Source organism: Somniosus microcephalus, chromosome 5 (assembly GCF_052327205.1).
Source record: "Somniosus microcephalus isolate GS21.2 chromosome 5, FLI_Smic_1.0, whole genome shotgun sequence".
Classification (NCBI taxonomy): domain Eukaryota; kingdom Metazoa; phylum Chordata; class Chondrichthyes; order Squaliformes; family Somniosidae; genus Somniosus; species Somniosus microcephalus.
The window spans coordinates 162,752,023-162,773,129 of record NC_140991.1 but is presented as its reverse complement, the minus strand read 5'-3'; the positions used below and the strand labels follow the sequence as shown (position 1 = coordinate 162,773,129).

At 47.4% G+C, this 21,107-nt stretch overlaps 1 protein-coding gene across 1 annotated transcript in view; it reads left to right on the top strand.

The window, feature by feature from the left end:
• The first annotated feature begins 216 nt into the window (after window positions 1–216).
• The window catches only part of dgkb (diacylglycerol kinase, beta), a 1,409,408-nt gene continuing 1,388,517 nt past the window's right edge, over window positions 217–21,107 (top strand). Inside the window, exon 1 of the mRNA XM_085988391.1 lies at window positions 217–233. The gene's annotated coding sequence lies outside the window, so the exon portion shown is untranslated. The remainder of the gene's footprint in view (window positions 234–21,107) is intronic.

Here is a 21,107-nt window from a genome sequence, read left to right as displayed (position 1 = left end):
CATTTGCAATATTTGTGTCACCTTTTGTGATTATAAATCTCTCTCCTAACAATTCCTCATTGTTGACAGCCGCATTCTTTACTGGAAATGAACAAGTGACTTCCTATCGTTGTGTGTTAAGCTTTACTTTTTCCATATTATTTAACTCTTTAACCACCATCATTTGTACTAACCTATTACCTTCTCTTTTTTTTGCTTGAACCTCTACTCAGAAGCAGGATATTCTCAGTCAAGTAAGTGTTATTTATTTTAAAATGTCCTGTATACAGGGTTTTATGATGGGGCAATAATGGAGGAGTGGTTGTGAATTTAATTTGGGTGTGAGGACCCTTGGACCTATTTGCACAAAATGAAGTCAAGGAATAAAATTGATCTTGGTAGATTGCTGATGGCTTATTGAGTCTACAAGGGAGCTCATGAACCATACCCACCAGGTACGATCCCTGGTCTGTGCTGAGTTAACTAATCTCACAAATGGCAGTGTTAAGTGTATTAAAGTTGGCTTCAGTGCTCTTGGGTTAGGGAGGGGAAAATTTGCCAGGGTTTTCTGTCCTGATTGTTATCCAGTGATCTCTGCTGGTGGTGCAGCCGTGTGAATACAGGGCAAGAACAGGATTGGGCTTAGCTGCAAAGCCACTCCCAGTCGAATAGCCTGCTGACACCCACTCGCACATGAATAACAGGCACTGGACGAGCTATCAGAGGACTATCAGCACCTGTGGAAGTATAGCACAGCCAAGTGTATGGCTGCGATTTCCCCTACCTCGGCGGGTCCGGTAAAGGCGACGTCGGTGGTGGGTCCCAACCCCGCTGCTGGCTCCAGCCCGCTCTCTGAAATGATTTTATGATGATTAGCTTGTTCAGCCCACCCAGCGCGATTGCTGGCCAAGTAAGCGGGTCTGATGACATCAGAGTAGAAATAGAAGGATATTTCAGATGAATACGTGGCTAGAGGAATGGTGCAAGGGGAAGGGATTCAAATTACTTGGACATTGGAACCGGTTCTGAGGGAGGTGGGACCAGTACAAACTGGACGGCTTGTACCTGGGTGGGACTGGGACCGATGTCCTAGGGGGAGTGTTTGCTAGTGCTGTTGGGGAGGGTTTAAACTAAAATGGCAGGGGGTTGGGAACCTGTGCAGGGAGACAGAGGAAAGGGAAGCAAGGATAGAAACAAAAGACAGGAAGGAGAAAAGCAAAAGTGGAAGGCAGAGAAATCAAGGGTGTAAATCAAACAGGGCTACAGTAAATAATAATTCTAAAAGGACTAAGAGTGTTAAAAAATCAAGCCTGAAGGCTTTGTGTCTTAATGCGAGGAGCATTTGTAATAAGGTGGATGAATTAGCTAAGGATAAAGGGGTAAGCCATTTAGGACTGAGATTAGGAGGAATTTCTTCACCCAGAGATTGGTGAACCTGTGGAATTCTCTACCACAGAAGGCAATTGAGACCAATTCATTAAATATATTCAAGAAGGAGTTAGATAAATTCCTTAAGACTAAAGGGATCAAGGGATATGGGGAGAAAGCAGGGACAGGGTACTGAATTTGGATGATCAGCCATGATCTCAGTAAATGGCGGAACAGGCTCAAGGGGCAGAATGGCCTATTCCTGCTCCTATCTTCTATGTTTCTATGTCATTTGATGACGCGTCATCAGCCGGTTTCCTTAAAGGGACCACGGCCACATTGATTTTGACAGTTGTGCTGTCAGTGTTCTACAGCATTGAGGTGCTGCAAACACTGACAAGCACTGCACAGAGGTGCAGGGCTGCACCCAGGCTCACCCATGACTCCTTCCATATGAGGCACAGCACGATGGGAACTTTTATAGCACATTTGCAGCTGTCAAGTAAGGAGATGACCCCATGGTGTTACAACTCCTGACTTCCTTACCTGACATGATCCTCAAGCAGCAGAGAAGCCGTGGGCAACCTTGTGAAATGGTAAAGTGAGCTCAAAATAATTTTTAATGGGCTGTTAACAAGGTCATAATGACTTGAATTGCCTCCCCCGCCGCTGCGTGTCGGGTCTGTTCAGACCTGACAGACCTGACATTTGGGAATATCGCGTGGTGGTGGGTTGACAGCGTGTTTGCGACCCACTGTCAAAACATTTTTTCCTACCTGGCCCGCCACCAAACACGCCCGTTGACCCCCGAAAAACTCCCCCACAATGTCTCTTATTCTTTTACTGTCTCCCAGTTCACCAGATTTCCATATTTTGCTTCCCATAGATTTGTAAAGGTCTCTTATACTTTTAAAATTTAACTGACATTATGGATAATTGCATACATAAGTCTCCCAAATAATGCTTTCCAGAGGCTGTCATTGATAATGTTTGACTAGGTTGAAGTCAAAGACCTAAAAATATTAATATAAATTAGTGGGCTGGCATATTTTGTGCCAGGCTCTCTCCAAGTGGAAGTTTTGATGGCCATAATGCCCACAACCATCTAGATTATGCTGGATTTCCCGCATAGTGCCAGGAAATTTGGAGCACTTTCATTTATATTGGAGAAAAGAAAAGAAACCCTCAAGAGGGAAATCAAAATGTTGAAGGCACAAAATTGGTGGTCCTATTCTAGAGGGATTTAGAGGCTTGATCTCCGAAACAAAAAATTGAAATTTTACATTAAAAAAATTATACATTTTCTTTAATTCTAAGCACTCTTATGATTCACAATGAATAGATTTTCAATCATAGAAAAAAGAAAAACAAAGTGACATTTGGATGTTAAACAAAGCAACCAGATCATCACTTACCCAAAAGTTACCTCAATAGCCATAATGGGGGGATTTTTAACCTTGAGGAGAGCGTGGGTTTGGGTGCGGGTGTAGTGTTAAAGTTGGCAAAAGTGCGAACATGTCCGGAAGCCAGCTCCAACCCGTCGACTTACGCGTTTAACTCGGGCGCATAAGGCTGGTTGCGCATAACCCCTGGGGAGAGGCAGGTTAACCTATTAACATATGGTAATCACTCAATTGGAGCACTATTTCAACAATCTTTAAAATTTTACAGCACAACCATGGGTTTCCCGGGATTCCTGAAACTCGCCATTGAAACCAAGGCGAGAAAACAATGGCAATTGAGAGGGCTGATTAAAAGTCATGCAAATATGCCAATAAATACTCAGTACTCACAGCTGCTTTCTTACCGACTAATGGAAAAGGGTTTGCTCATCGTACTTTTGCTGAGAGTTTACTTTCTACACTTTGGAGGTTTTCTGAATCAGATCAGGATGGGTGGCCCCTTGACTGCCTTAGATTGGACCTCAGCCGAGGAGCAATATGGGCATCAGCAGCAGCAACAGGCTGCACTAGAGAGACCTGTAGTTGCACTGCAGGGAAGGAAGCAGCAGAGAGGTGCAGCTCGTAGGAGGCACTACCCACAGTAGCAGGATGTACAGACAGAGGCAGAGCTTCCTTGGCCTATTGGAACAGCAGTGTTTATGGAGGCTGAGGTTGTTGCATCAGGTGGTGACAGACAACTGCAGCCTCCTAGAAAAAGACCTGCTCCCTGCTGGACCTGGTGGCCACACATTTCCAGTGGCTGTGAAAGTGACTGACGTCCTCAACTTTTTTGCCTCCAGATCCTTACAGGGCTCTGGCGGAGACATATCAAGGATCTCCCAGTTGGCATCACACAAATGCATAAGGCAGGTGACTGATGGGTTGTTTGCCAGGGTCGGCAATTGTGTCAACCTTCGCCTGTGATGTCGCCAGACAGAATGAACGGGCGCTTGGGTTTGTGTCTCTGGCTGACTTCCCACAGGTGCAGGGCATCATCGGCTGCACACACATGCCAATCCATACACCCCCAGATCAATCAGGAGTATTCATGAACCGCAAGGGCTTCCACTCTATCGATGTGCTGCTGGTGTGCAACCACAAAAAGGGTATTTATGCAGGTGTGCGCAAGATTCCCGGGGAGCTGCCATGATGCCTTTGTTCTGCAGCACTCCAAGCTCCCTGATGTGTTTGGATCAGGAAGCAGACATAAGGGTTAGCTGCTAGGAGACAAGGATACCCCCTTCAAACTTGGTTGATGACACCCGTGAGTAACCCAATCAATGAAGCCTGAGAGTGTTACAGTGAAAGCCAGATGACCAACAGATGTGTCATTTAGAAAGCGATCAGCATGCTCAAGATGCACTTCAGGTGCCTGGAGAGATTTAGAGGCTCCCTTCAGTACACACCAGTCAAGGTCTCCAGATTGGTCGTGGTGTGTTGCGCTCTGCGCAATATTGTACAGCAGTGAGGATTGGAGCTGCAGGAGGAACAAGGTACAGAGCACACATTGCCTGTGGTAGAATCCGGGGATGAAAAGGAGGAAGACGAGGAGGAGGAAGTTGATGACGCTAATGCAGCACCAGCTGCTCACATTGCTGCCAGGGATGCCCTTATCAATACAAAAGCAAAATACCGCAGATGCTGGAAATCGGAAATAAAAACAGAAAATGCTGGAAATACTCAGCAGGTCAGGCAGCATCTGTGGAGAGAGAAACAGAGTAACATTTCAGGTCGATGACCCTTCGTCGGAACTGGAAAAAGCTGGATGTGGAACAGGCTTTTAAGCAAGTGCAGGGACAGGGAAAGGGGGGAGGGGATGAAATAACAAAAGGGAAGGTCTGTGATAGGATGGAAGGCAGGAGAGATTAAGAGACAAAAGGGATGATGGTGCAAGGCAAAAGGAATGGGACAAGTTAAGAAACAAAAGATGCTCTAGATGAAGTGTAAATAGCACTGGCAGAATGAAAAACAGCTGCCATGTGAGAGAGAGAAAAAAAAATGGGAAAAAAAGATAGGGGCCGAGGTTATGGTCTGAAATTGTTGAACTCGATGTTGAGTTCAGAAGGCTGTAAAGTGCCTAATCGAAAGATGAGGTGCTGTTCCTCGAGCTTACGTTGAGCTTCATTGGAACAGTGTAACAGACAGAGGACAGTGAATTCTGAGTGGGAGTGGAGCGGAGAATTTAAAGTGACAGGTGACCGGAAGCTCGGGGTCACCCTTACAGACTGAACGGAGGCATTCCACAAAGCGATCACCCAATCTGCATTTGGTCTCCCCAATGTATAGGAGATTGCATCGTGAGCAGCGAATACAGTATACTAAATTGCAAGAAGTACAGGTAAATCACTGTTTCACCTGGAAGGAGTGTTTGGGGCCCTGGACAGTGGGAAGGGAGGAGGTAAAAGGGCAGGTGTTGCATCTCCTGCGCTTGCACGGGAAAGTGCTGGGTGAAGGGAAAGGGGTGTTGGGGGTGATAGAGTAGTGGACCAGGGTGTTGCGGAGAAAGCGGTCCCTTCGGAATGCTGAAAGGGGAGGTGAGGGGAAGATGTGTTTGGTGGTGGGATCACGCTGGAGGTGGCAGAAATGGTGGAGGATGATCCGTTGAATGTGGAGGCTGGTGGGGTGAAAGGTGAGGACAAGGGGAACCCTATCTTGCTTCCGGGAGGGAGGGGAAGAGGTGAGAGCAGAAGTGTGGGAAATAAAACGGATACGGTCAAGGGCCGTGTCAACCACAGTAGAGGGGAATCCTCGGTTGAGGAAAAAGGAAGACATGTCGGAAGCACTAGCATGGAAGGTGGCATCATCAGAGCAGATGCGGCGGAGACAAAGAAACTGGGAGAATGGAATGGAGTCCTTTCAGGAAACAGGGTGGGAGGAAGTGTAGTCCAGGTAGCTGTGGGAGTCAGTGGGCTTGTAGTGAATGTTTGTCAATAGCCTATCCCTAGAGATGGAAACAGAGAAGTCGAAGAAGGGAAAGGAAGAGTCGGAGATGAGCCATGTGAAGGTGAGGGAAGGGTGGAAATTGGAAGCAAAGTGAATGAAATTTTCTAGTTCAGGGCGAGAGCAGGAAACAGCACTGATACAGTTATTAATGTACCAGAAAAAAAGATGAGGGAGGGGACCTGAGTAGGACTGGAACAAAGAATGTTCCACATATCCCATGAAAAGGCAGGCATAGCTAGGACCCATGCGGGTTCCCATATCAACACCTTTAATTTGGAGGAAATGAGTAGAGTCAAACGAGAAGTTGTTCAATGTGAGAACAAGTTCAGCCAGGCGGAGGAGGGTGGTGGTGGATGGGGATTGGTTGGGCTTCTGTTCAAGGAAGAAACGGAGTGCCCTGAGGCCATCCTGGTGGGGGATGGAGGTGTAGAGGGATTGGATGTCCCTCCAAGTGAAAATTTCATTCACTTTGCTTCCAATTTCCACCTTTCCCTCACCTTCACATGGTCCATCTCTGACTCTTCCCTTCCCTTCCTCGATTTCTCTGTCTCCATCTCTGGGAATAGGCTATTGACAAACATTCACTACAAGCCCACTGACTCCCACAGCTGCCTGGACTACACTTCTTCCCACCCTGCTTCCTGAAAGGACTCTTTTCCATTCTCCCAGTTTCTCCATCTCTGCCGCATCTGCTCTGACGATGCCACCTTCCATACTAGTGCTTTCGACATGTCTTCCTTTTTCCTCAACCGAGGATTCCCCTCTACTGTGGTTGACACAGCCCTTGACCGTGTCCATTCTATTTCCCGCACTTCTGCTCTCACCCCTTCCCCTCCCTCCCGGAAGCACGATAGGGTTCCCATTGTCCTCACCTTTCACCCCACCGGACTCCATATTCAACGGATCATCCTCCGTCATTTCCGCCACCTCCAGCGTGATCCCACCACCAAACACATCTTCCCCTCACCTCCCTCTGCGACACCCTTGTCCACTCCTCTATCACCCCCAACACCCCTTCCCCTTCGCCCGGCACCTTCCCATGCAAGCGCAGGAGATGCAGCACATGCCCTTTTACCTCCACCCTTCCCGCTGCCCAGGGCCCCAAACACTCCTTCCAGGTGAAACAGCGATTTACCTGTACTTCTTGCAATTTATTATACTGTATTCGCTGCTCACGATGCGTTCTCCTCTACATTGGGGAGACCAAATGCAGATTGGGTGATCGCTTTGTGGAACACCTCCGTTCAGTCCATAAGGGTGACCCCGAGCTTCCGGTCGCCTGTCACTTTAATTCTCCGCTCCACTCCCACTCAGACCTCACTGTCCTCGGCCTCTTACACTGTTCCAATGAAGCTCAACATTAGCTCGAGGAACAGCACCTCATCTTTCGATTAGGCACTTTACAGCTTTCTGGACTCAACATCGAGTTCAACAATAACCTCTGTCCCTATCTTTTTTTTCCTTTTTTTTCCCTCTCTCTCACATGGCAGCTGTTTTTCATTCTGCCAGTGCTATTTACACTTCATCTAGAGCATCTTTTGTTTCTTAACTTGTCCCATTACCATCTCCTTTTGCCTTGCACCATCATCCCTTTTGTCTCTTAATCTCTCCTGCCTTCCATCCTATCACAGACCTTCCCTTTTGTTCTTTCCTCCCCTCCCCCCTTTCCCTGCCCCTGCACTTGCTTAAAAACCTGTTCCATCTCCAGCTTTTTCCAGTTCTGACGAAGGGTCATCGACCTGAATTGTTAACTCTGTTTCTCTCTCCACAGATGCTGCCTGACCTGCTGAGTATTTCCAACATTTTCTGTTTTTATTTCATAAGCCCTTATCAGTGCAAAGTGCAGTTAGTTCTCACCACTGGACCAATGTGAGAACCACATGCAATGTCCACTCTTTACTTCCGCACCCCACCATACAGAACCCCCCCTCCACCCCACCCAATGCCACTGACACAAAGCAGTCCTGCAAACAACCAACCACCCAATGAACATCCCCCCCATTCTTCCCCGTCAATTCATATTGTCTCATACATCAGCAAGCATGTGAAAAGACGAGTTGCCACCCAGCAATCAAGAATGGGCAACACGGGAAAGTGGTGCACAGTAATAAATTTTTTGTGATTCTACTGAAAATGGAAACTTCACAGCATAACATTTTCTGACACACCCACGTGCATATCCTTGGTGAACTATAAAGTTTTATTTTTCCTTTTCCTACCGTTCCCACGTGATGCAACCCCTGTGGTTTCAGCAGAGGTAGAGACAGACTGCTCAGATCGCTACTCTGATTGCTGAAAAGCTCTTGGCCGATGACTTCTAGGTTTTGGAGCCCATGAGGGACCTGCCAAAGACTGCAACGTCTACACCTGTGCAGGGGCAGACTGGGTCATTGGGACATGAGGGAGCATGTTGGGTACTGACTGAATGGGTAGGGGCAAAGGATGAGAAATGAAAGTGCTTTGCGTGGAGTCCCCACTTCCATGTCACCTTTCGCCATCATCCCTCTCGTGGGCAAGACACATTTCACTGCTACCACTCTGCTGGAGAGCAGCTTGGCGCAGATCGGTGACATGCTGTGAGGCAAAAGCTAAGGTATTTGTCGTCCTACTTAAGGCACCAGACATGTTGGCATGCCATGATCAAGGCATGCATGGACTAATTTGATTGCCGTGATTGATGTTCCAGGGAGTTGGCCACTCTATTCCTGCTAGAAGACATCCTCGCAATGCCCTGCGACATCAACCCACTTATGCTTGAGGTGGACTGCTCCATTCTCTCTGCAATCGTGGGCAGTGTGCTTGGAAAGCCTGTCAGTACATCACACATTCTCGGCTGCTCCTCAATGGTTATCCTTTTCATCAATGGCTCTCAGGCAACAGCATCTGTGTCCAGCTGAGCAGAGCTTGGAGAGGGCTGCTCCCTCCAACACGGACTCTCACTACAGAATTTGTTCATCCCAGTTTGGCATAAAAATAAAACAAAAAAGGTGACTCAACCGTGGCTAACAAGGGAAATTAGGGATAGCCTAAGATCCAAGGAGAGGACATATAAATTGGTCAGAAAAAGCAGTAAACCTGAGGATTGGGAGCAGTTTAGGATTCAACAAAGGAGGACAAAGGGATTAATTAAGAAGGGGAAAATAGAATATGAGAGTAAGCTTGCAGCGAACATAAAAACTGACTGTAAAAGCTTTTATAGATATGTGAAGAGAAAAAGATTGGTGAAGTCAAGCATAGGTCCCTTGCAGTCAGAATCAGGGGAATTTATAATGGGGAACAAAGAAATGGCAGACCAATTAAATACATATTTTGGTTCTGTCTTCACAAAGAAGGACATAAATAACCTCCCAGAGATGTTGGGGAACATAGGGTCTAATGAAAGGGAGGAACTGATAGAAATCAGTATTTGTAGGGAAATGGTGTTAAGGAAATTGATGGGATTGAAGGCCGATAAATCCCCAGGGCCTGATAATCGACATCCTAGGGTAATTAAGGAAGTGGCCCTAGAAATAATAGATGCATTGCTGACCATCTTCCAATATTCGATGGAATCTGGAACAGTACCCATGGATTGGAGGGTAGCTAATGTTACCCCACTATTCAAAAAAGGTGGTAGAGAGAAAATGGGGAATTACTGCCTGACATTGGTAGTGGGGAAAATGCTAGAGTCCATCATAAAAGATGTAATAGCAGAGCACTTGGAAAACAGTGACAGGGTCGGACAAAGTCAACATGGATTTACAAAGGGTAAATCGTGCTTGACTAATCTACTGGAATTTTTTGAGGATGTAACTGGTAAAATAGATAAGCGATAACCAGTGGATGTGTATTTGGACTTTCAGAAGGCTTTCGATAAGGTCCCGCATAAGAGATTAGCATGTAAAGTTAAGGCACATGGGATTGGGGGCAAGGTACTGACTTGGATAGAGAACTGGCTGGCAGACAGAAAGCAAAGAGTTGGAATAAACGGGTCTTTTTCTGAATGGCAGGCATTGACTAGTGGGGTACTGCAGGGATCGGTCCTTGGACCCCAGCTATTCACAATATATATTAATGATCTAGACAAGGGAACTAGATGTAATATCACCAAATTTTCAGACGACACAAAGCTGGGTGGGCGTGTGTGCTGTGAGGAGGATGCCGAGAAACTCCAGGATGATTTGGACAGGTTGGGTGATTGGGCAGAAGCATGGCAGATGCAATATAACGTGGATAAATGTGAGGTTATCCACTTTGGTAGCAAAAACATTAAGGCAGATTATTATCTGAATGGCAATAGATGGGGAAAAGGGGAAGTGCAACGAGACTTGGGTGTCCTTGTGCACCATTCGCTGAAGGTAAGCATGCAAGTGCAGCAGGCGCTTAAGAAGGCAAATGGTATGTTGGCCTTCGTAGCGAGAGGGTTTGAGTACAGGAACAAGGATGTCTTGCTGCAGTTATACAGGGCCTTGGTGAGACCACATCTTGAGTATTGTGTGCAGTTTTCGTCGTCTTATCTGAGGAAGGATGTTCTTGCCATGGAAGGAGTTCAGCAAAGATTCACCAGGCTGATACCTGGGATGGCAGGAATGACGTATGAGGAGAGATTGGGTCGATTGGGCTTGTACTCGCTGGAGTTTAGAAGAATGAGAGGGGATCTCATTGAAACTTATAAAATTCTGACAGGACTGGACAGACTAGATGCAGGAAGAATGTTCCCGATGGTCGGGAAGTCCAGAACCAGGGGTCACAGTCTAAGGATAAGGGGTAAGCCATTTAGGACAGAAATGAGGAGGAATTTCTTCACCCAGAGAGTGGTGAACCTGTGGAATTCTCTACCACAGAAGGCAGTAGAGGCCAATTCATTAAATATATTCAAGAAGGAGTTGGATATATTTCTCAAGGCTAAAGGGATCAAGGGGTATGGGGAGAAAGCAGGGACTGGGTACTGAATTTGGATGATCAGCCATGATCGCATTGAATGGCGGAGCAGGCTCGAGGGGCCAAATGGCCTACTCCTGCTCCTATCTTCTATGTTTCTATGTAAAATGATAATGAGGTGCCTGCGTTAACATGTCACAGACAGTCACGCTGAACTTCTGGTTTTCCCACTCAATACTGGATCAACCCGCTTCCAACTTGCCTCGGAGTTAATATCAGGGCCAATATATCTAAACCTCCCTGCCGTTGTTCACAAAGGAATTCTGTCCTATGCAGACCCAGTTCACGGTAGCCCATCTAATTCCCCATCCTTTCACAGGGACATTCTTTTCTCTAACTCTCCCATTACATATTGGATTTTGCTTTCTCTCCTCCCTTAATTCAACCTGGCACTCTTCGTTCCAGGCCAGTTCTCATTTTCCACCCCCATTCAAACTGTACTTTTTGCTTCTCTTAACCTCTGTTCAAACTGGCATTCTTTCCCCCCTTCAATGCTCTCAGATGGCACACAACCCCTACATCATGCTGGCACTCTTCTCCCATCAATGTTAGCATTCTCTCTCCCCCTCAATTAATGCTGGCATTTTCTTCCTTCTGTACCCCAAAGGGTCACTTACAGGTTCAACCTGTTCCCTTTCCACTTAGTTCCTACTTTACTCTTCCTTCTATTGCCATCCATTCCCCACTTATTACCATTGACCCCTTAAGTGCCACCCAATGCTACCCCATTATTGCCAGCCATTCCCCCCACCTTCTCATACTTGAGTCAGGTTACTAATAGACTTGATCTGGGCTCTTCTCTCCTTAGAGCTGCTTCTGACATTAATGGCAGTAATCCCAAATATCATCATATACTATAGGCGAGAGCTCCTATTCTTGAAGGAATACTCACCAATAACTTACAGTGGCTAAGATCACTGCCATTAGTGATATTGAGAGCGGGGCCCTGGTCTAGTCCATTAGCAGCCGGACTTGGGCACTTGCTGAGAAGCCAATGGAGGGGATGGATACTTGGGTAGGAGTTAGGAGAGTAGGAAAGAGAGGAAAGAGCCCACTTCATGCTGATTTTTTCCCAACATATACCAACACCTGACCAGGCCCCCAAAATACTAGCTATTAGTGTGAAGCAGTGATAATTGTCGTGTATGAATTTTCATGTCTAATCCTTGATTGAGTTCTATATGTATGAGTACGGACACCCAAGGAAGAAGCAATGAAACTATTTCGATATTTTTCTTGCTGTGTTCTAATTCTTTTAACACAGATTTTTTCTTCTTCCTTTGTTTCATATATTTCCTCCCCTCCCTATCTCCTCTTTTGGAGGCATGATTCCTGGCTGGGGTATGGCTCTCATATCTTGCTCAAGTTGCCATTTTTCTATGTGAGCCTAGATGGTGAGTATTTTACCACAGGGAGCATTGCAACTGAAACAAATGCCATTCTCATCTAACGTGCACACAGGCACTTCCAGCAGGATTTAATTAATAGTGCTTGACAGCATGAACCCTGGGCACTAAGGCAAATTCTGACATCCCTCCCAGTGATCCAGCCAAGATCAGCAAACTCGAGACAAGCCATTAACTTTAATAGCTTTTTGATTCTCTTGCTGATATATTTTGTTTTGTTCTCTTCTCACATTCTTTATTTTTCATTCATCCTCTCAATTGATGGATGGCCTGCTGACCTGCATGTGCTTCTGGCTGTAAGTAAATGGGCATTCGTAGTATCAGAGAAAATCTCAGTGGTTATTTTAGAAAGTCGTGGCTATTTTCAATATTGTCAGGTACTACAGAAGTGCTAAACCCGAGGGGGAGAAATTCATTATCTTAGCGCCTCCTGTTAGTGCAGATGGCACTAACGGGGTGCTAGAACATTATCACTGGGGTGAGGCAAATCCAGCATCGCACGCCAAATCCTGCCCCCCCCACCACTGTAGCGCCGCCGCTAACAGTTATCGTCAGGAACCTCAATGGCAGGTGGATCATGATGTCAGTGAGTGTGCAACGCTCACAGACCGCCCAATCTGCACAAATTGATTGTCGCCACCTACCTTAGCACCTGGAGGAAACAGCAACAGGGAGAGCTGGCATGAAGCACGAGGAAGCTGGCTCCAGGGACGTTATTTAAAGGGATCAGCAGTAATGAATTGCAGCTGTAGGTTAGTGGAGTTTCAGTGCTTTCTTGTCAGTTTCACATAGTGCTACAGTTTCACGCCGTGATTTCAAGGTTATTTAACATCAGGAGTGTTGTGGCAACTAAAAAGTAGCAACATTTATTCTTAAAAAAGACAAACTGCTACACTTGGTTACATTAATGGGGGCTATACTGGCAGTCAACCTCGCCCTCCAGGATCTACGGCGGAGGGAGTAGAGGCTGTGAGAAAGACGAGAACATGTGGCCAGAGGGAGGAGGAGAGTCATCAGGGCTCTCAACAGGAGGCCTTACCCTCTGAAGGTATTCCGAGAGTACTTCTCCTACCTCCAATTAAGCGAGGAGCAGTATATTAGAAGACTCCGCTTCACCAAGGAGGTGGTCACAGAACTCTGCCACCTCCTGCAACCAGACCTGGAGCCTCAGATCAGGGCAACCATGGCTCTCTCAGTGGCAGTCAAGGTCACTGTCGCCCTCAATTTATTCTCCATCAGATCCTTCCAGTCTGCAACAGGAGACATAGCTAACATGCAGTTAGCCATCAATGGCTGCATCCCAGAGGTCACAGTAGGAGAAGAGACAACATTTCCTTCCCCATCATAAGAGAGAAGCAGGACGAATGTGCATGTGGCTTTGCCAAGAGAGCGGGATTCCCCACGGTGCAGGGCGCCATTGATTGCACCCACGTGGATTTGCGGGCACCACATAACAATCCTGACATCTTCCATAACCGTAAAGGCTACCACTCACTTAATGTGCAGTTGGTGTGCGACCACAGACAGCTAATCCTCAATGTGAATGCCCACTATCCTGGCAGCCTTCATCCTGCACCAGCCCAGTGTGCCAGCACTCTTCCAGCCACCACGTCAAACTCGCGGCTGGCTAGTCGGAGACAAGGGCTATCTGCTTTCCACCTGGCTCATGACTCCCCTCCACAGCCCCAATGCTGCTGCTCAGCACTCATATAATGAGAGCCATGCTGCCACCAGGAACATCATCGAGCAGACCATCGGCCTGCTGAAGCAATGGTTCCACTGCTTTGACCGCTCAGGAGGAGCCCTCCAGTACTCGGCTGAGCGGGTGTCCCATTTCGTGGTGGTCTGCTGCATGGTCCACAACTGGGCCATCAGCCCTTGCCGCCAGGGATTGCTGGACCAACTCAGGAGGAGGGAGAGGAGGAGGAGGAGGATGAGGAGGAAGAGGAAGATGAGGAGGATGACGAGGAGGAGGAGGAACATAAGAGAGGGAGGAGGCAGCCTCTCAATCGGCCTCATCAGACTGCGGTTCGAATGAATTAAACCCCAGATCCCCATTGCTCACCACATCCCCATCATTCCATCCCTGTCGCAGGCCATATCACAGCGCAAAGCTGAAATGAGAGACACCACAAAAGAATCCAAACTGAATTTATAAATTTATCAATAATCAGTGAACACATATTTACAACAAAAATATTAACTAAACACCCTTGTGCAGGTCTGAGATTGGATGCCACCTAAGCATAGACTCCATTACAGCATTAAGACATTACGTCACTTCCGCCTGTGCTGCAATGGAAGCTGCCAGATCGCCCATCACACGCGGCATCAGGTCTGGGTCGCCAGTCTCTCTGGCAGTCTACCATCCTTTGCAGACTGGAAATGATGGGTTCCATGGTGTGCGCAGAGCCTTGTGCAATGTTGGAGGCGAACTCCTTCACGTTCCTTATCATTGCCGAGAGGCTCTCAGACACCCTTGCCACTGCACCTATCATCTCCATGTGCATGCCCATCACCCTTCTTCAAAACGCCTCCCCATCGTGGTCCTCATCTGAGTCCTGTGCAGCAGAACTTGCGCGCGAACTCGCCCTCTGGGGAGCTGGCCCCCGAGCTACCCTTTCCCCCTGGCCTTGCTGCAACCCACTCATCCCCAGTGCCTCACCCTTTGCAGATCCCACTACTATACTAGCCGCTAAAGAACGCATAGTGCCAGTGTCTGAGCTGGTGGTGCCTGCGGATGAGACATGCAGTGACGCGATGTTCTTCTTCCTCCTCTTCTCCCGCCTCGCTCTCTACGGTGCCCTCAGGGACAGGCTGCTCAACTGCTTGCTCATTATCTGAAAGCATAAAGACATAATAGTCAGGTTAAGGTGAGGGGAGCGGGGCAGGAAGGGAGAAATGTATGCCTACAGCATGATTAGCTGGAAAGTGAAAAAGGCTTGATGAGTGAGGGGGAAGTGGGATGTGAGAAGAAGGAGTAGGGATGAACATACCATTGTTGTCCCCAAGGGGGTCAAAGTCACCGGTGGCCACGGTGCCCACCACCTGGCGCCCAATAATCTGTAGCACTTTATTTTCCAGCACAGACAGTGGTTGGGTGTCGGCTTGTCCCCAGCCTGTTCGCTCCTGCTCCTTCCTGTTGTGCGCCACCTTGGCCTGCAAGAGAAAGGAAAGTGTGTGTGTGTGGAGCAATGTGTTTGGGTGATATGCCTGCCATAGTTGAATAGCTGTCATTGTGTGCAAGGTGTGAGATGTGGGTGTGAGTGTTGGTACATTTCTTTGAGCTGTGAGCTCGAATTTTGCGTGCATTCTAAAGCATTAGCACCTGGTGCTAATTCTCCAACTTTTCTAACTATTTAGCCCATTCCTGGGCTATAATGAATTTCTAGCCCATTAGTCAGGAGAGTTTGGTGTTAATTCCATCCACATTCATTTTTGAATCATGAATCTTTGTAGAGCTATAAGCAGTGGTAAATATCATCAAGAATTATATTCTTATTCATTAAATCCCAAGTGTTCCCTTTCCTCTCTAATCCCAATATTCTCCCTTCTTTACTTGAAGGAATTGACCCATTTGAGTTCTGCTTCCACAGTTGCCAGTCATCCTCCATTATCACCCTTTCCTCTCCAAAGTCCTTGAATGTGTTGTCACCTCCTAAATCTGTGCCCATCTTTCCTGCATTTCCATGTCTGTAACATTACCCGCCTCCACCCTTGCCTCAGCTTATCTGCTGCTGAATCCCTCATCCATGCTTTTGTCACCTCCAGACTCAACTATTCAAATGCTCTCCTGGCCAGCCTTCCATCCTCCAGCTTTGATAAACTTGAGCTCATCCTAAACTGTGCTATCTGCATCCTAACCCGTTGACCCATCACCCCTTTGCTTGCTGACCTACATTGACTCCCGATCCAGCAACACCTCAATTTTAAAATTCTCTTCCTTGTGCTCAAATCTCTCCCTCCCTATTTCTGTTAACTCCTCCAGCCGTACAACACACCCAAGAACAAGCATGGCTGCTTGTGCATTGCTCACTCCCTAGAGCCGTCTAGGCTCTAAGCTCTGGCATTCCCGCCCTAATCGTTTCTGCCTCTCCACCTCTGTCTCCTTCTTCAAGACACTCTTTACAACAACTTGCATTTATATAGTGCCGTTAACATATAAATGTTTCACGGGAGCATTATCAAACAAAATTTGACACCGAGTTACATACAGAGATATTAGGAGAGATGACCAAAGAGATAGGCCAAAGAGATAGGTTTTAAGGAGCATCTTAAAGGGGGGGAGAGAGGTAGAGAGGTGCAGAGGTTTAGGGAGGGAATTCCAGAGCTTAGGGCCCAGGCAGCTGAAGGCTCAGCTGTCAATGGTGGAGCGATTAAAATCAGGGATGTGCAAGAGGCCAGAATTGGAGGAGCGCAGATACCTTGGAGGGTTGTAGGGTTGTAGGAGGTTACAGAGGTAGGTAGAGATGAGGCCATGAAGGGATTTGAAAACAAGGATGAGAATTTTAAATTCGAGGCATTGCTCAAACGGGAGCCAATGTAGGTCAGTGAGCACAGGGTTGATGGGTGAATGGGACTTGGTGCTAGTTAGGACACGGGCAGCCAAGTTTTGGATGACCTCAAGTTTACATAGGGTAGAATGTGGGAGGCCGGCTGAGTGCACTAAATACAGCAAAGGCTATGGGCCCCGACAACATCCCGGCTGTCGTGCTGAAGACTTGCACTCCAGAACTAACCGCACCTCTAGCCAAGTTGTTCCAGTACAGCTACAACCCTGGCATCTATCCGACAATGTGGAAAATTGCCCTGGTATGTCCTGTCCACAAAAAGCAGGACAAATCCAATCTGGCCAATTACCGCCCCATCAGTCTACTGTCAATCATCAGCAAAGTGATGGAAGGTGCCATCAAAAGTGCTATCAGGCGGCACTTACTTGCCAATAACCTGCTCACTGATGCCTAGTTTGGGTTCTGTCAGGACCATTCGGCTCCAGACCTCATTACAGCCTTGGTCCAAACATGGTCAAAGGAGCTGAATTTCAGAGGTGAGGTGAGAGTGACTGCCCTTGACATCAAGGCAGCATTTGACCGAGTGTGGCATCAAGGAGCTCTAGTAAAACTGAAGTCAATGGGAATCAGGGAAAAAACTCTTCACTGGCTGGAGTCATACCTAGCACAAAGGAAGATGGTTCTGGTGGTTGGAGGTCAATCATTTCAGCCCCAGGACATCACTGTAGGAGTTCCTCAGGGCAGTGTCCTAGGCCCAACTACCTTCAGCTGCTTCATCAATGACCTTCCCTCCAATATAAGGTCAGAAATGGGGATGTTCGCTGATGACTGCACAGTGTTCAGTGCCATTCACAGCTCCTCAGATAATAAAGCAATCTATGCCCGCATGCAACAAAACCTGGACGACATTCAGGCTTGGGCTGATAAGTGGCAGATAACATTCGCGCCACAAAAGTGCCAGGCAATGACTATCACCAACAAGCGAAAGTCTAACCACCGCCCCTTGACATTCAACGGCATTACCATCGCTGAATCCCCCACTATCAACATTCTGGGGGTCACCATTGACCAGAAACTTAACTGGACCAGCCACATAAATACTGTGGCAACAAGAGCAGGTCAGAGGCTGGGTATTCTGCAGCAAGTGTTTCACCTCCTGACTCCTCAAAGTCTTTCTACCATCTACAGGGCACAAGTAAGGAGTGTGATGGAATACTCTCCAATTGCCTGGATGAGTGCAGCTCCAACAACACTCAAGAAGTTCGACACCATCCAGGACAAAGCAGCCCACTTGATTGGCACCCCATCCACCACCTTAAACATTCACTCCCTCCATCAACGGCTGCAGTATCTACCATTCCTCTTCGGCAGCACCTCCCAAACCCGCGACCTCTTCCAACTAGAAGGACAAGGGCAGCAGGCGCATAGGAACACCACCACCTCCAAGTTCCCCTCCAAGTCACACACCATCCTGACTTGTGTTAGATCCGTGATTCGAAGAGTATGATGTCTTTCAATAACCACACGGATGCTGTAACTTAACAATCAACAGGTATTTACTGGAGTAGGGTAGTCTCAAGACTGGGGTACAGAGGCATGCTCAAGACTTATATACAGGTGTGGTCACTGCCGGTACTACAGTATACAGGAGCTGTAAAAGTAGTTCTCTCTTAAAGGTACATACACTACAATTCCTCCCCATTTAGATTAGTAGTACCCATAATATTCAAGTAACAATTAACACTTTAACATGTACATTAAACAACAATAGTCCATTTATAGATTCAGTCTCTGGGGCGGCTTCCTGATCCTTTCGGGATAGCGCCTTTCCTGAGGTTCTTGTTCTTGGTGCGGAGGCGATTCTGGCCCCTTTTCATCGGTTAGTTCATCGGGTTCCACTGCTACTGGTTCGGAGGTAGATGCTACCGGTATGTCGGGTTCATCCCCAGGTACGCAAGACATGGGGTTGACTCGTTCCTGTGACGCTAAGATCTGAGCAACGTGGCGTCTCACAAAGTTCTCCTCGACATCCACTTTGTTCATTAATGGCCCCTGCCGTTTGCATATCGTTCCGGGTTGCCATTTCTCTGTTCGGTAGTCACGGGCCAAGACTGGTTGTCCTATATTGAAGCTCCTTGTCGGCTTCTCATTGATGTGCTGGAATTGTTTATCCTCAACATTTCTTCGCACATTTGGTCTAAGCAAGTCCAGACGAGATCACAACCTTCGCTTAAAGAACATCATGGCCGGGGTCTGGTTGGTAACTGCATGTGTCGCATTTCGGTAGGCTAATAAGAAATTGTCCACCTTATGCTGCAGTGGAATTTCATCGTCGCACATGGCCTTTATCGCCTTCTTAAAGGTTTGTACGAACCTCTCAGCCAATCCATTTGTGGCTGGATGATACGGGGCAGATGTGTAATGCCTTACCCCATTCCTTCTCATAAATTTTCGAAACTCTTCGGACACAAACTGTGGTCCATTATCAGAGCAAATCTGCTCTGGCAAGCCGTTTCTGGCAAATATGGTCCGTAGGACTGCAATCGTTTTCTCTGCAGTGGTTGAGGACATTTTTATCACCTCAGGCCACTTCGAATGAGCATCCACTGCTATTAAGAACATTGAGTCCATGAATGGACCAGCAAAATCAATATGCACCCGTTGCCATGGAGAGGAGGGCCACTCCCATGGGTGTAGAGGGGCATGTGGTGGTGCATTTTGGACCTTCTGGCATCCTGAGCAGCTCTTGGTTAGGTCTTCGATTTGTTGATCGATTCCCGGCCACCACACATAAGCCCTAGCAAGGCTTTTCATTTTCACTCCCCCCAGATGACCCTCATGTAGCTCATTTAGCACTCTCTCCCTTAACTTGGGTGGACTCACCACTCTGGATCCACACATCACTGTCCCCTGGCATACTGACAGCTGTTCTCTTCTGGATGAGAATGCTGGCAACAGTGAGTCGCCATGTGTTGGCCATCCCCTCACCGTCAAATCAGATACCCGAGACAGCGTCGGATCATTGCGGGTCTCCTTCTCTATATCCGCGTTCGTTACTGGCAATCGTTCAATTATTGATGAATAAAATATCTCGATAGGGTCCACTGCTGGTGCTTCCTCCACAGTAGGCAGTGGCAGGCGCGATAGCCCATCAGCATTTCCATGCTGTTTCGTGCCTTTATATTCTATTTCATATTGATTCGCCCCTAGAAACAGGGACCATCTTTGTAACCGTTGTGCAGTCATCACTGGAACGCCCTTCTTAGGATTAAAGATGGAGACAAGTGGTTGGTGGTCAGTCAGCAAGGTGAACTTCTGCCCATGCAGATAGTGGTTGAATTTTTTTACCCCCCATACCAGGCTGAGGGCCTCCCTGTCAATCTGGGCGTAGTTGCGCCCGGCTGAGGTTAGTGACCGAGACGCAAAGGCTACTGGCCTCTCCAACCCATCTGGGAATTTGTGCGACAGCACCGCTCCAATACCATAGGGTGATGCAGCACATGCCAAACGAATTGGTAGTGCTGGGTTGAAATGGGCCAACACCTCTTTAGATGTGATCAATTCTTTACACTTCTGGAAAGCTCGTCTACGTTTGTCATTCCACTTCCATGGTACCCCTGTTTGCAGTAGGGTGTTCAGTGGGTGTAATACCGTGGACAAATTTGGTAAGAACTTATGGTAGTAGTTTACCAGCCTGAGGAACGACCTCAGTTGTGACACATTTTCCGGTGCTGGAGCCTTGACTACTGCCTCAATCTTTTCAGGGGACTTATGTAACCCCTCTTCATCGATGACGTGGCCACAATACGAGATCTGCTTCTGGAAAAACTCGCACTTGTGGCGATTAGCTCGTAGCCCATACTCCTTTAATCTGGTGAGCACCTTCTCCAAGTTGGCGAGGTGATCACTGTAGGGGGTTTCTCTTGCTCGCTCTGGTCTCCTACCAGGCTTCGTGCAATAATTACCCTTGAGTGGTTCGACCCACTCTTCCCTACGGTTCTAGACCTTGGACTTAGGTGCAGGGAACTGTAGTGCAGAGAAAAACTCAATAGACCAGGTTGGATAGCATGAAATGGATGCTTTTATTATAAAACAGTTTGCAGCATTATAAAATACATGTCATAAGCACAGATTAAAGTAACTACAAGCATGCACATATCTATAAACTTAACTCTATGGAAATGGGAAACACATGGCACATCATAAAAGGGGAAACACATTATGATTACCCTTAACCCCCTCCCCTAGACCGAAACTAAGTTTCGACTTGAGGAACTTGGGATCATGCTCACCACTTTCAGATTCGCGAAAAGGGGGTTCACAGCCTTTTTGGCACAGCTTTCCGTCGTCACGTGGATTTGGAAACTTCTGGCGCAGCTTGTTTTTCTTATGCGATGAAGCAGCAGATACAGCCTTGATGAGCGCTCGTCATGGATGAAAATCCGTTAAACCTGTGTCACCTTTACTGAAAGGCTGCCGAAGAACTGGATGCACATGGAGACTCTGCTACCGATGTGATGTTGTAGAATTGCACATGG